We start from the raw sequence: 13,564 nt of genomic DNA, 5'->3' as shown, positions 1-13,564 counted from the left end.
AACTTAAGGATTCATTCCTAGTGTGGAAGCCCAGTCTCCAAGGCTTAGTCTGAGAAAATGATTTCTATTTTTTTCCCATAATAATCAAATGAGAATATAATTTCTTATATCTTCTTTCAGAAGCTGAGTTGTGCCAAGTGGAGTTCTGAGTAGGCTATCTAAGAGACATAGTCTGTTCATTTCCCCAAGTACTTTTCATTCTTGCCTTGGAACAACAGAATTTCCAGACAGTTTCAGAATTGGTCTTCACCAATTATCACATATTCATTTTTCAAGTTGTTCTTTAATCTTACGCTTTGAGCGTTTATTTAGAGTTATCACCAAAATTAGTCATCCAAAATCTACTTCTTTTTCTCTAAGTAACAGATTTTATTGTGTAATTCAAAATTTTTACTTATTTTGTTAATAGTTAACAGAATATCTGTGTTTTCTTTTTGCTCTGGTCATTGAGAGATTAATATATTTGAAAACAACCATACTTCAAACAGAAACATTTTAAATGAGTGACTAATGTCTAAGAACACATATTTGAGTATCCACATGCCAAGATCCACTTCCTAATTTAAATATATTGAGGATTTGGTCCACAAAAAGCTTTATATCACTCATGTAAAGCCATACATACCATTCTATTTAGAATTTAGCACTAAAATAGTTTTGTCTCTTTTTTAGACCCTGATATACTACTTACTCTCTGATAAGAATTATGGCCCTGGCTACAAAGGCGTTCATAATTAAATGTGAGGCCCAGTCATAGCAATCAATTCACCCTTATGGATGGTACATCTGCATTCTCCTCTTTCTCTGGCCTTGGTTTTCTGTCTTATAAATTTAATATATTTTGTTAAAAGTCATTCCAAACCTTTGTGATAAAAAGGATGGGTATTATACAAAGGGGGTGGCAGGGGTGGGGGATAAATTGGGAGGTTAAGATTAACGTATATATACTACTCTTGCTGCTTAGTTGCTTTAGTTGTGTCGGACTCTGTGTGACCCTATGGACTGTAGCCTGCCAGGTTCCTCTGTCCATGGAATTCTCCAGGCAAGAGTACTGGAGTGGGTTGCCATGCCCTCCTCCATGGGATCCTCCCAACCCAGGGATCGAACCCAGGTTTCCTACATAGCAAGCAGATTCTTTACCATAGAGCCACCAGGGAAGCCCACATACACCCTACTACGTATAAAATAGATAATCAACAAGGACCTACTGTATAGCACAGGGAACTATATTAATATTATGTAATAACTTGTACAAAAATGAAGAACATAGCATCCGGTTCCATTCGGTTCAGTTCAGTTCAGTTCAGTGGCTCAGTCATGTCCGACTCTTTGCAGCCCCATGAACTGCAGCACACCAGGCCTCCCTGTCCATCACCAACTCCCGGAGTTCACTCAAACTCATGTCCATCGAGTCCGTGATGCCATCCAGCCATCTCATTTCTCCTCCTTCCCCTAATCCCTCCCAGCATCAGAGTCTTTTCCAATGAGTCAACTCTTCGCATGAGGTGGCCAAAGTATTGGAGGTTCAGCTTTAGCATCATTCCTTCCAAAGAACACCCAGGACTGATCTCCTTTAGAATGGACTGGTTGGATCTCCTTGCAGTCCAAGGGACTCTCAAGAGTCTTCTCCAACACCACAGTTCAAAAGCATCAATTCTTTGGCACTCAGCCTTCTTCACAGTCCAACTCTCACATCCATACATGACCACTGGAAAAACCATAGCCTTGACTAGATGGACCTTTGTTGGCAAAGTAATGTCTCTGCTTTTGAATATGCTATCTAGGTTGGTCATAACTTTTCTTCCAAGGAGTGTCTTTTAATTTCATGGCTGCAGTCACCATCTGCAGTGATTTTGGAGCCCAGAAAAATAAAGTCTGACACTGTTTCAACTGTTTCCCCATCTATTTCCCATGAAGTGATGGGACCAGATGCCATGATCTTCATTTTCTGAATGTTGCCGGTTCCATTACTTCATGGCAAATAGATGGGGAAACAATAGAAACAGTGACAGACTTTATTTACTTGGGCTCGAAAATCACTGTGGACAGTGACTGCAGCCATGAAATTAAAAGATGCTTGCTTCTTGGAGTAAAATCTATGATAAACCTAGACAGTGTATTAAAAAGCAGAGATGTTACTTTGCCAACAAAGGTCCATCTAGTCAAAGCTATGGATTTTCCAGTAGTCATGTACAGATGTGAGAGTTGTACCATAGTGAAGGCTGAGCGCTGAAGAATTGATGCTTCAAATTGTGGTGTTGGAGAAGACTCTTGGAGTCCCTTGGACTGCAAGGAGATCCAACCAGTCAATCTGAAAAGAAATCAGTCCTGAATATTCATTGGAAAGACTGATGCTGAAACTCCAACACTTTGGCCACCTGATGCAAAGATCCACTCATTGGAAAAGACCCTGATGCTGGGAAACATTTAAGGCAGGAGGAGAAGGGGATGACAGAGGATAAGATGGTTGGATGGCATCACCTACTCAATGGACATGAGTTTGAACAAACTTTGGGAGATGGTGAAGGACAGGGAATCCTGGTGTGCTGCAGTCCATGGTATCGCAAAGAGTCAGACGTGACTGACAGACTGAACAACAACAGCAATGACCTGTAAGGTAAAAGAATCTGAAGAAGTATATATATATATATATATATATATATATATATACACATATATATATATATGTGTGTGTGTATATATATATGTATGTATATATATGTGTGTGTATATATATATGTGTGTATATATATATGTGTGTGTATATATATATGTATATGTATACACACACACACACTTTTGTGGTGGCTCAGGGCTAAAGAATCTGCCTGTAATGCAGGAGCCATTGGAAACGTGGGTTCGGTCCCTGGGTCGGGAAGATCCCCTGGAGGAGGGCATGGCAACCGACTCCAGTATTCTTGCCTGGAGAATCCCATGGACAGAGGAGCCTGGTGGGCTACAGTCCACAGGGTTGCAAAGAGTCAGACATGACTGAAATGATTTAGCACGCATGTGAGTGCATGCACACACACGCATACACCACACATGTATATTTAAACTTTTTTTTTAAGATGGGTATAAATAAACAAACTAAATATATAATAGGTTGTTACCACAAATCATTACTAATAAAGAGGCTAAGTACATTCTTGGACAGTTTTAGTTACCATTAAAAAACTGGTAAGGCATAAATCAGTGACTGAGAAAATGAAACAATAATCTTTGGTGTAGGTGAGGGAGAGAGAGATATTAGAAACCTGTTAAATCTGCCACATTGTGCCCCAAACTAAGGGGTTCCACAACAAATTTCATAGGTGTGCCCCACAGAGGATGCTGATCTCCAGCCATGTCTTTGGGACCTCTCTGTCCTAGAAGCAGTTGGGGAAGGTCCAGAATGAAGACTGAACAAGCTGTACTCATTTCATACACAATGTGTTCTCAGAGCTTGCAACTTAAAAATAGACCTCTTCAGGAAAGAATCCTTAAAGCATGCTGAATCTTGGTTAGGCATGTCTTGTACTTTTCATCTGTTTAGACGCTAGTAGAAATAAAATGAACACCCTAAGGGTGTATGAAAGATAGACATATTTACTAAGCCTTATTAAAAGAGCAGAGGCATGGTGAATCATGGACTGGTGAAGATTTAAACTTTCAGGATTAATGATCATCTTGAAGATTGTCTAGGAATTTGTGGAAGGAAGAAAAGAAGGAAAGGGAATCACATTTGTTAACTACTTATCATGTTTCAGGCCTATGCTAAGTGCTTTAATATATGTCTTCCTTTTAACTATCCATGCCAATCATTTTTCAAGATGGACAATGGCATTCACATGCTTTCTTATTAAGAAATAGAAACCTCTACCTACCCCTGCTCCCCTCTTTTTATTCCTCTTGCTGTTGTAGTATCATTTGCCTTACTGGAAAATAATAGAAACTTGTTTTCCCAGGTGGCTCAGTGGTAAAGAATCCACCTGCTAATGCAGGAGATGTAGGTTCGATCCTTGGGTCAGGAAGATCCAATAGAGAAGGAAATGGTAACCCACTCCAGTATTCTTTTCTGGGCAATCCCATGGACAGAGGAGCCTGGTGGGCCACAATCCATGGGGTTGCAGAAAAGAGCTGGACATGACTTAGTGACGGCAAGCAATGACAACAACAGAAACTTGAGTCATAAGCTTTAAGCATTTGTGGTTCATAATCTAACTTTAATTATAATTTTACAATAAATTTAAGAAATAAATGCTTCTCAATGTTAATTAATAGGGAGGCTCTTGTGAGGAAAATATTGACAGTTTAGTATTTTAAAAGTCCTTCAATCAATATTAGAGATACTAGCTCTATGATACATTGGTTCCAGCAGATCAATTCTGGGGAATGGGTGCAATTTGAAACTATGAGAAATAAAACAAGGACAAAGACTGGATCTATTGGGACCACCTTTCATCAAAGATAAAATCTGGATTATGGCTTGAAACTAACAACCACATTAAGTCAAATATTCATGTTAGCTACTTCTCTTTTTTCTTGTCTCTTTGTTATAAAATCTCTACCTCCTTTTATTTATCTATGTATCCACCCATCCATATCATGAATAATTAAGTAATGTTTTTCTCCTCCTGAAATTTACTTGATAGAAAAGCCCATAAAAGGTGAAAAGGGTTTTATACTACTCTCACTCAAATTCCAAGTGCCATTTCATAGTTGTCTGTTTTCAAAGATGTGAAAATTTGTTCATAGTGTATGCCAGGCAAATAACCTTTGTATAATCATAGAAATGTAGGAATTATAAGATCTGAGAAAAAGAAGGGAGCTCAGATATATTCTTGCTCAAACTCATATTAATTTTTCACAGGAAAAGGAATGGAAACTAAGAAGGCAGAAAGGGATCATTAAAAACAAGAGCTCTGGGATTCTAGGGTTTCTTTCACTGTATCATACTATTTTCTTCTCTTGTGGCTCAATTGGTAAAGAATCTGCCTGCAATGCAGGAGACCTGGGTTTGATCCCTGGGTTGGAAAGATCCCCTGGAGAAGGGAAAGGCTACCCATTTCAGTATTCTGGCCTGGAGAATTCCATAGACTACAGTCCATGGGGTCGCAAACAGTAGGACACGACTGAGTGACTTTCACTTTTGGCAAAAAACCCTACACATACCAGTGCTTTTACTTACTTTCTAAATTGCACAGTATTATAAAGCTTGAAATAATTTCAGAGATCATTTAAGTCCACATCTTTCATTTAGTGATAGGGACACTAAGCCCTAGAAGGGGCAAATATCCAAAGACACATAGCTAATGAGTGGCAGGGTTGGAGCCAGAATCCAGTTTTCTTAACTTCTAGGCCAAATCCTTTTCCATTAAAATGGGCACATTAGCTCCATAAAATAGGGAGACTAATGAAGCTGTTTCCAAGCCCAAAATACTGTTAAGAAAAGAATTTAAAAGTGTTATTTCAACAGCACAAACATATCAGTCAGGCCTCTAGCAATTGGGGATTAGCAGGGCTAATTTTACTTATTTATCAGTCTGGGATTAGAGGTTCCTGTTGGAATGCACAGCTCAGCATTAGGATCAAACTTTCTGCTTTATACCAGAGTTACACTGGGTCAGGCTAGTCCAAATAATCTTCCTCAAGGTTGGGTATTAAGTCGTCAGCTCAAACAAACTAGAACTCAAGGTCGTCTTGGTAAACCTAGATGAAATGAGAAAGCAGAAAGTGTTTTATTTTCTCTGTCTCCTATTTTTGCCCTCTGTATCCTCCCTTTCTTTCCTTTGTTTTAGCATGCCAGCACTGGGATACACAGAACATGGGTAAGAAAGGAAAACCAGGAACTAGAGGCTTACGTGAGGTGTTGGTAGCAGGGCAATAGTAAGAAGTCAAGACATATAAGTGCATTCATGGTCAGTTAAAACCTTGAGTCAGAGGCTAGCTAGATATCCAGACAAACAGATTGGCAAGGCACAGGTGAAAAGGCCCAGGGAGATATTTAGGAAGCAAAAGCCAAGAAAAAAGAGGCAAAACAAGGTACATTGGGATAAGTAAATAGCTTTCAGTTCAGTTCAGTTCAGTTTAGTCACTCAGTCACAAGACTGACTCTTTGCGACCCCATGAACTGCAGCACGCCAGGCCTCCCTGTCCATCAGCCACTCCCGGAGTCCACCCAAACCCATGTTCATTGAGTCGGTGATGCCATCCAGCCATCTCATCCTCTGTCGTCCCCTTCTCCTCCTGCCCTCAATCTTTGCCAGCATCAGGGTCTTTTCCAATGAGTCAACTCTTCACAGGAGGTGGCCAAAGTATTGGAGTTTCAGCTTCAACATCAGTCCTTCCAATGAACACCCAGGACTGGTCTCCTTTAGGATGGACTGGTTGGATCTCCTTGCAGTCCAAGGGACTCTCAAGAGTCTTCTCCAACACCACAGTTCAAGAGACTATTAGAAGTGGTAAAAACCATTGCTTGAGACTCAAACATCATCACCTGTTATTTTGTTAGGGCACAAAGAGGGCCTGCTGGTAGTTAACTTGGAGTTTATAGGCAGAAGTAGATAATGAATCCTCTTGGCTGAGATAGGGAATGTGTGGTGGGGGAGAAGGCAATCCAGATGCAAGACATTCAGTGTCCTCACATTCATTCATTCACTGAACACATAATTTCCTGAGTGCTTGCTATGTGCTTGGTACAGCACTAGGTTCTTGACATTCAGTGACTAATGTAACAAAGCCCTTGACCTCCTGAGGCTTTCTTTCTAGTACAGACAATAGATGATAAATGAGTAAATGTATAATGTGGAATCCAGTATTCGTAAGTGCTCTGAAGTTAAAGCAAAGAAAGAGTGGTGATGTGATGATACTGGTCTAGATGAGATGGTCAGAGAAGGCTTCTTTGAGGTGTCATTTGAGTAGATGCCAGAGTGAAGCGAACAAAAAGCTCCTCAAATGTCCTTCATCAGGTACCTGATGCTCATTTCCACTTTCCCTGCACATCACATGTCTAGCCTGTCATCTACCTGTTATTTTACCAGTTAGAAAGCCTTGCTCTCTGATCTCCAGGATGATGAACATCTAAACTGACTAGGTCTTCCTTCCATTTGATGACACCCCTCAATCCACTCACTATGATAGTGACAGGAAATTCCTGGTCCTTCTCTTCCCTATTGATCATTAGATCATGATCATAATTATCACATAAAGGGAACAGGTAGTGAGTAAGTCAAAACAAGGATTGTAAGCCCTTAGAGTTTGCTGCAGTGGTTTAGTCACTAAGTCGTGTCTGACTCTTTGCAACCCCACGGACTGTAGCCCGCCAGGTTCCTCTGCCCATGGAATCCTCCAGGCAAGAATACTGGAGTGGGTTGCCATTCCCTTCTCCAGGGGATCTTCCCGACCCAGGGACTGAACCCGGGTCTCTTATATTGCAGGTGGATTCTTTACTGACTGAGCCACCAAATAAATCCAAGGCAGGCTAGGTTTCTGACCTTTATATTGTTCCCTCAACTGTCACGGCTCGGGAAAGAGGAAAAGAACTCTAACAGTTGAGATCTTACCAGAAAAAAAAAAAAAAAAAAACAGAAATTACTTTGAGTACCTAAAATACAGAGTCTTAGTTCAGGGAGCAGTTGCATGAGTGATGGAGAAGTGGAGAGTCAAACCCAGCCACATGGCCATCATGTGTGAGTTAACGCAACGTGAAGGAAATGACAACCCCCTCCAGTATTCTTGTCTGGGAAATCCCATGGACAGAGGAGCCTGCTGGGCTACAGCCCATGGGCCTGCAGAGTCAGAAACAACTTAGTGACTGAGCACTAGCCATTACCAGCCCTAGTTTAGAAGGAAGTAGTACTTAACTGTGCCTAAAGGTCTGAGATCACCCGACTGGAACTGGAACCATGGTGGACCTGTAAAGGAGATGGGATCATAGAAGGTGGGGCCATAAAGGAGATGCAGAAGCTGCCAGAGTAACCACCAGAGGCAGGGGCATGGGAAGGGGAGCATCCCTTGCATTCTCCCTGTACCCCTTGCTGTCTAACTTCCATAGTGCTGTCCATGGGCCAAACCCAGGCAGGGATTTGGAAGCCAGGCAAGAAGGCCTGCAGAGGTTATTCCTTCTGCAATACGAAGGAAGAACAGGGGAAGGGTAGGGATAGATCCGAGGTCTGGTGGGCTCAGGACTTTTAAAGAGCTGTAAAATACTATGGTTTTTCCAGTAGTCATGTATGGATGTGAGAGTTGGACTGTGAAGAAAGCTGAGTGCCAACGAATTGATGCTTTTGAACTGTGGTGTTGAGTAGACTCTTGAGAGTCCCTTGGACTGCAAGGAGATCCAACCAGTTCATTCTTAAGGATATCAGTCCTGGGTGTTCTTTGGAAGGAATGATGGTGAAGCTGAAACTCCAATACTTTGGCTACCTGATGTGAAGAGTTGACTCATTAGAAAAGACTCTGATGCTGGGAGGGATTGGGGGCAGGAGGAGAAGGGGATGACAGAGGATGAAATGGCTGGATGGCATCACTGACTCGATGGACTTGAGTTTGAGTGAACTCTGGGAGTTGGTGATGGACAGGGAGGCCTGGCGTGCTGCAATTCATGGGGTCGCAAAGAGTCAGACATGACTGAGGGACTGAACTGAACTGAAAATGTATTTGAATGTTCTTAAGTACCTACTTGGGCCAGGTGCTGTGTTAGAATCTCTCACAAACATATTCTTCTTAAATTATCACAGAACTTCTTTTTGAAGGTAGGAATGATTACTACCCTTTTAAAGATTAAAAAAAAAAAAAAAAAACAACCAAGGACCAGAGGGCTTGTGGAATTTTTTGTGGTCAGACACTAAGTATGGTCAAGTCCAGATTCAAATTGACCTGTGCCTATTTATTAACCTCTTGCTTTTCCACTGTATTCTTGACCCTTGGAACCCAGAGGTTGTGGGGAGGGTGAGAGGGCACATCTCCTTCCTAACTACTCACTCTGAATTTTCATCTCCCCTGTGGTAGCCAGGTTAATTCTGAGTAATAGTCAGAGTCTCTGTACTCCATTCTAATAGTTGAGTGCATGAAAATATAATATTTGACTTAAGTAGAATTTCATTTCAGATAAAATTATTGAGGCTGGAAAAATGACCACATTAATCTATCTTCCTTGGGTAGATTTAAATACTAAATGCTTTCCTTTTCTGTACTGTAGAAGTGAGCATAGATGCCAATGACCACATTTGCAGAGACCAAGACTGATATTGAAGGTGGTGTGTTTAAGAGAAGGTGTGTATGCTCCAGGCAATGAGGTAAGAGACTAAAAGAGTGCGGGTGGGGCCTTTCCTCCTTGGGTCTCAGGCGGAGCTTCTAGGTTGACAGCAAAATCCTCCTTTCGTTTATAAATGGACTTTGTTTGCTCTGGAAGCATCTGAGAGGATAAATATGGGATCCCACAGAAGCCACACTGTTATTTTTGCAGTGTCTTTTCTCATTATAACTCCAAGTCTCTTCTTTCCCCACCTCCCCAACCTCTTTTTTTTGAGGTGGGGGAGGTTTTTTCTCATATATGGATGCATGCATGTGTATGATATGTGTATACGAACACACACACAGTGCTAGAAGTTCTAAATAAGAACCCAAAGTGCAAAAGCAGACCCTTTAGATAATCTGTATCTGACATAAAGATATTTACAGCATTACTTTTCTGACATTTTCCCCCTAGGTGAGATTGTCCCCAAATGTGGTTCAAATGTGGTCAGATTGTATCTAGAAAAAAAAATGAGACTCTGAAGAACATACAAATTAATTAATGACTAAGTGATGTAGTTAAATATACTTATTTTAAAAGACACTTGACAGCAAAAGTCATTTTGGTAATTCTACTGCTGCTGCTGCTAAGTCACTTCAGTCGTGTCCGACTCTGTGTGACCCCATAGATGGCAACCCACCAGGCTCCCCTGTCCCTGGGATTCTCCAGGCAAGAATACTGGAGTGGGTTGCCATTTCCTTCTCCAATGCGTGAAAATGAAAAGTGAAAGTGAAGTCACTCAGTCGTGTCCAACTCTTCGCGACCCCATGGACTGCAGCCTATCGGCTCCTCTGTCCATGGGATTTTCCAGGCAAGAGTACTGGAGTGGGTTACCATTGCCTTCTCCATGTTAATTCTAAGAGGCATATTAATTTTTACCCTGAGAGGTATCAGAATGTAATTAATATCTGGGTAAAGAAGCTTATCCACAGTTAAATTTAAGGAGAAATCCAAACTTAATAAGCCATGTTGTAGGTATTCTTCCCTGGTAGAGTAATGTCACCTCCACCTAGCTTCCCCCACCCCACTCTGCCAAAGTGTCTATATCTTTATCTATATCTATATCCCTACAATACTGTGAACGTGTTGGGTTGCAAGGCAAAGGGGAATTAAATCACCAATGGATTTAAGATTGTGAATCTGTTGACCTTAAAATAGGATGATTATTTTAAATTATACAAAACAGGTCTTAATGACCCAGTTAAACATGATTGTGTGGTCACTTACCTAGAGCCAGATATCCTGGAGTATGAAGTCAGGTGGGCCTTAGGAAGCATCACTATAAATAAAGCTGATGGAGTTGATGGAATTTCAGCTGAGCTATTTAAAATTCTAAAAGATGATGCTGTTAAAGTGTTTCACTCAAAATATCAGCAAATTTGGAAAACTCAGCACTGACCACAGGACTGGAAAAAGTCAGTTTTCATTCCAATCCCAAAGAAGGCCAATGCCAAAAAATGTTCAAACTACTGTATAATTGTACTAATTTCATATGTTAGCAAGGTTATGCTCAAAATCCTTCAAGCTAGGCTTCAGCAGTATGTGAAGTGAGAACTTCCATATGTACAAGTTGGGTTTAGAAAAGGCAGAGGAACCAGAGATCAAATTGCCAACATTTGTTGGATCATAGACAAAGCAACAGAATTCCAGAAAAACATCTACTTCTGCTTCATTGACTATGCTAAAGCCCTGTGTGGATCACAGCAAACTGGAAAATTCTTAAAGAGATGGGAATACCAGACCACTTTACCTGCCTCCTGAAAAACCTCTATGTGGGTCAAGAAGCAACAGTTAGAATTGGATATGGAACAACAGACTGCTTCAAAATTGAGAGAGGAGTACGACAAGGCTGTATATTGTCATCCTGCTTATTTATCTTCTATGCAGAGCTGTTGTTCAGTTGCTCAGTTGTGTCTGACTCTGGGACCCCATGAACTGCAGCACACCAGGATTCCCTGTTCTTCACCATCTCCCGGAGTTTGCTCAAACTTATGCCACTGAGTAAGTGATGCCATCCAACCATCTCATCATCTGTCATCCCCTTCTCCTCATCTGTCATCCTCTTCTCCTCATGCCTTCAATCTTTCCCATTGGGTCTTTTCCAATGCGTCAGCTCTTTGCATCAGGTGGCCAAATTATTGGAGTGTCAGCTTCAGCATCAATCCTTCAAATGAATATTCACGGTTGATTTCCTTTGGGATTGACTGGCACTATGCAGAGTACATCATATGAAATGCCAGGCTGGATGAATCCCAAGCTTTAATCAAGATCTGGGGAAATATCAATAGCCTCACATATGCAGATGATGACACCTTAGTTGCAGCAAGTGAAGAAGAACTAAAGAACCTCTTGATGAGGGTGAAAGAGGAAAGTGAAAAAGCTGGTTTGAAAATCAGCATTAAAAACCTAAGATCATGGCATCTGGTCCCATTACTTTATGGCACAAAGAAGGGGAAAAAGTGGAAGCAGTGACAGATTTTATTTTCTTGAACTCCAAAAGCACTGATGACGGTGACTGCAGCAATGAACTTAAAAGATGCTTGCTCTTTGGAAGGAAAGGTATGACAAACCTAGACACTGTATTAAAAAGCAGAGATATCACTTTGCTGACAAAGGTCCATTGAGTCAAATCTATGGTTTTTCCAGTAGTCATGTGCAGAGAGTTGGATCATAAAGAAGGCTGAGTGCTGAAGAATTGATGTTTTCAAACTGTGGTGTTGGAGAAGACTCCAGAGAGATCTTGGACTGCAAGGAGATAAAACCAATCAATCCTAAAGGAAATCAACCCTGATTATTCATTGAAAGGACTGTTGCTGAAACTAAAGCTCTAATGCTTTGGCCACCTGATGCAAAAAGCCAACTCATTTGAAAAGACCCTGATGCTGGGAAAGATTGAAGGCAAAAGGAGAAGGGAGCAGCAGAGGATTGGATGGTTAGACAGCATCACCAACTTAATGGACATGAATTTGCACAAATTCAAGGAGACAGTGGAGGACAGAGGAGCGTGGCACACTGTAGTCCATGGGGTGACAAAGAGTCAGACATGACTTAGAAAGTGAACAACAACAACAAATTCTTGATTATCCAGGTGAGCCCCCTGTAATTATTGGGTCTTTATATGTGGAAGAGGAAGGCAGAAGAATTAGTTTCAAACGAACATAATATGGAGAAGACTCAACTGCCATAAGTAGCTTGGAAGACGAAAGGGGGCAACAAGCCAAGGAACATTTGCATTCTTTAGAAGCAGCAAAAGGTAAGAAAGCAGATTCCCTTCTAGAGTCTCCAGAAAGAAATATTGACCTGAAGAATTATAAGTAATAGATTTATTTTTTAAGCCACTAAGTTTCTGGTAATTTTTTACAGCATCCATGGAAAAGTAATATACCTTCTAACTCAAATTATGCCTGGAGAACACCTACAAAAGAAGCTTAAAAATAACAATGTCAGTGTATTAGTTAGGGTAAGTGATATTAGTTGCTGAAATAACCACAACAAACTCTAAAAAGTCTCATGACATAGTATAAAATTTATTACTTAACCCGAAGAATCCAGACAGATGTTCTGGTCTGGTCATCTTTCATTCTAGCCATTTGAGGTTTGGTCTTTTTCCATCTTGTGGCTTCAGCTTTCCTGAAGACCTTAAACTCCTTTCCATTCATTGGCAGATGTGGAAGGAGAGAGTGTGTGAAAGATTGTCTTGAAGAGTTCATGAGTCTGGTCTGGAAATGGAATATTGCTTTCACCCATAGTCTATGGCCAGTATCAGGTTAATGGGCATATGTAATTGCAGGGGAGGTCAGAAAATGCAGTCTAGTGGTGTGTCCTGAAGCTAAAGGAAATCTGGAATTTGACTAACACATAGCACTCTCAGCACAACTGGGCCAGTCTATCTTTTGATAAAATACAAACATACAGAGGCAAGGTAAAATAATGAGCAAGTTCTAATATGAAGTAGATTCCGTTAAATGATAGTGAAAATATAATAGATTAACAGTAATTAGATCTGGTTTTAAACACTTGCTACATCATCCAGTCACTGTATGGTTTTTGTAAGTCACTTAATGTCTCTTTGTTTCAGCTTTTTCGTCTTAGATACTGAAATAAAAATCTGTCCTGTCTCACACTTTTTCTTTTTGTTCCAGCTTTTGCCACTTTCCAGTTTTTAGTAAGGAAAGACATTTGATATCAGATTTGTTTGTCTGCGTGTACATGTGCGTGTCTAGAAAATGTCTTCTACTATTTTTCCTTATTTGCCCAAACTGACTAGTTCAGTTTTGAAGGCACAGT

The sequence above is a fragment of the Bos indicus x Bos taurus genome, chromosome 20 (assembly GCF_003369695.1).
Source record: "Bos indicus x Bos taurus breed Angus x Brahman F1 hybrid chromosome 20, Bos_hybrid_MaternalHap_v2.0, whole genome shotgun sequence".
NCBI classification, from domain to species: domain Eukaryota; kingdom Metazoa; phylum Chordata; class Mammalia; order Artiodactyla; family Bovidae; genus Bos; species Bos indicus x Bos taurus.
The sequence above is the reverse complement of the archived record's forward strand: the minus strand, read 5'-3'. Positions refer to the sequence as shown.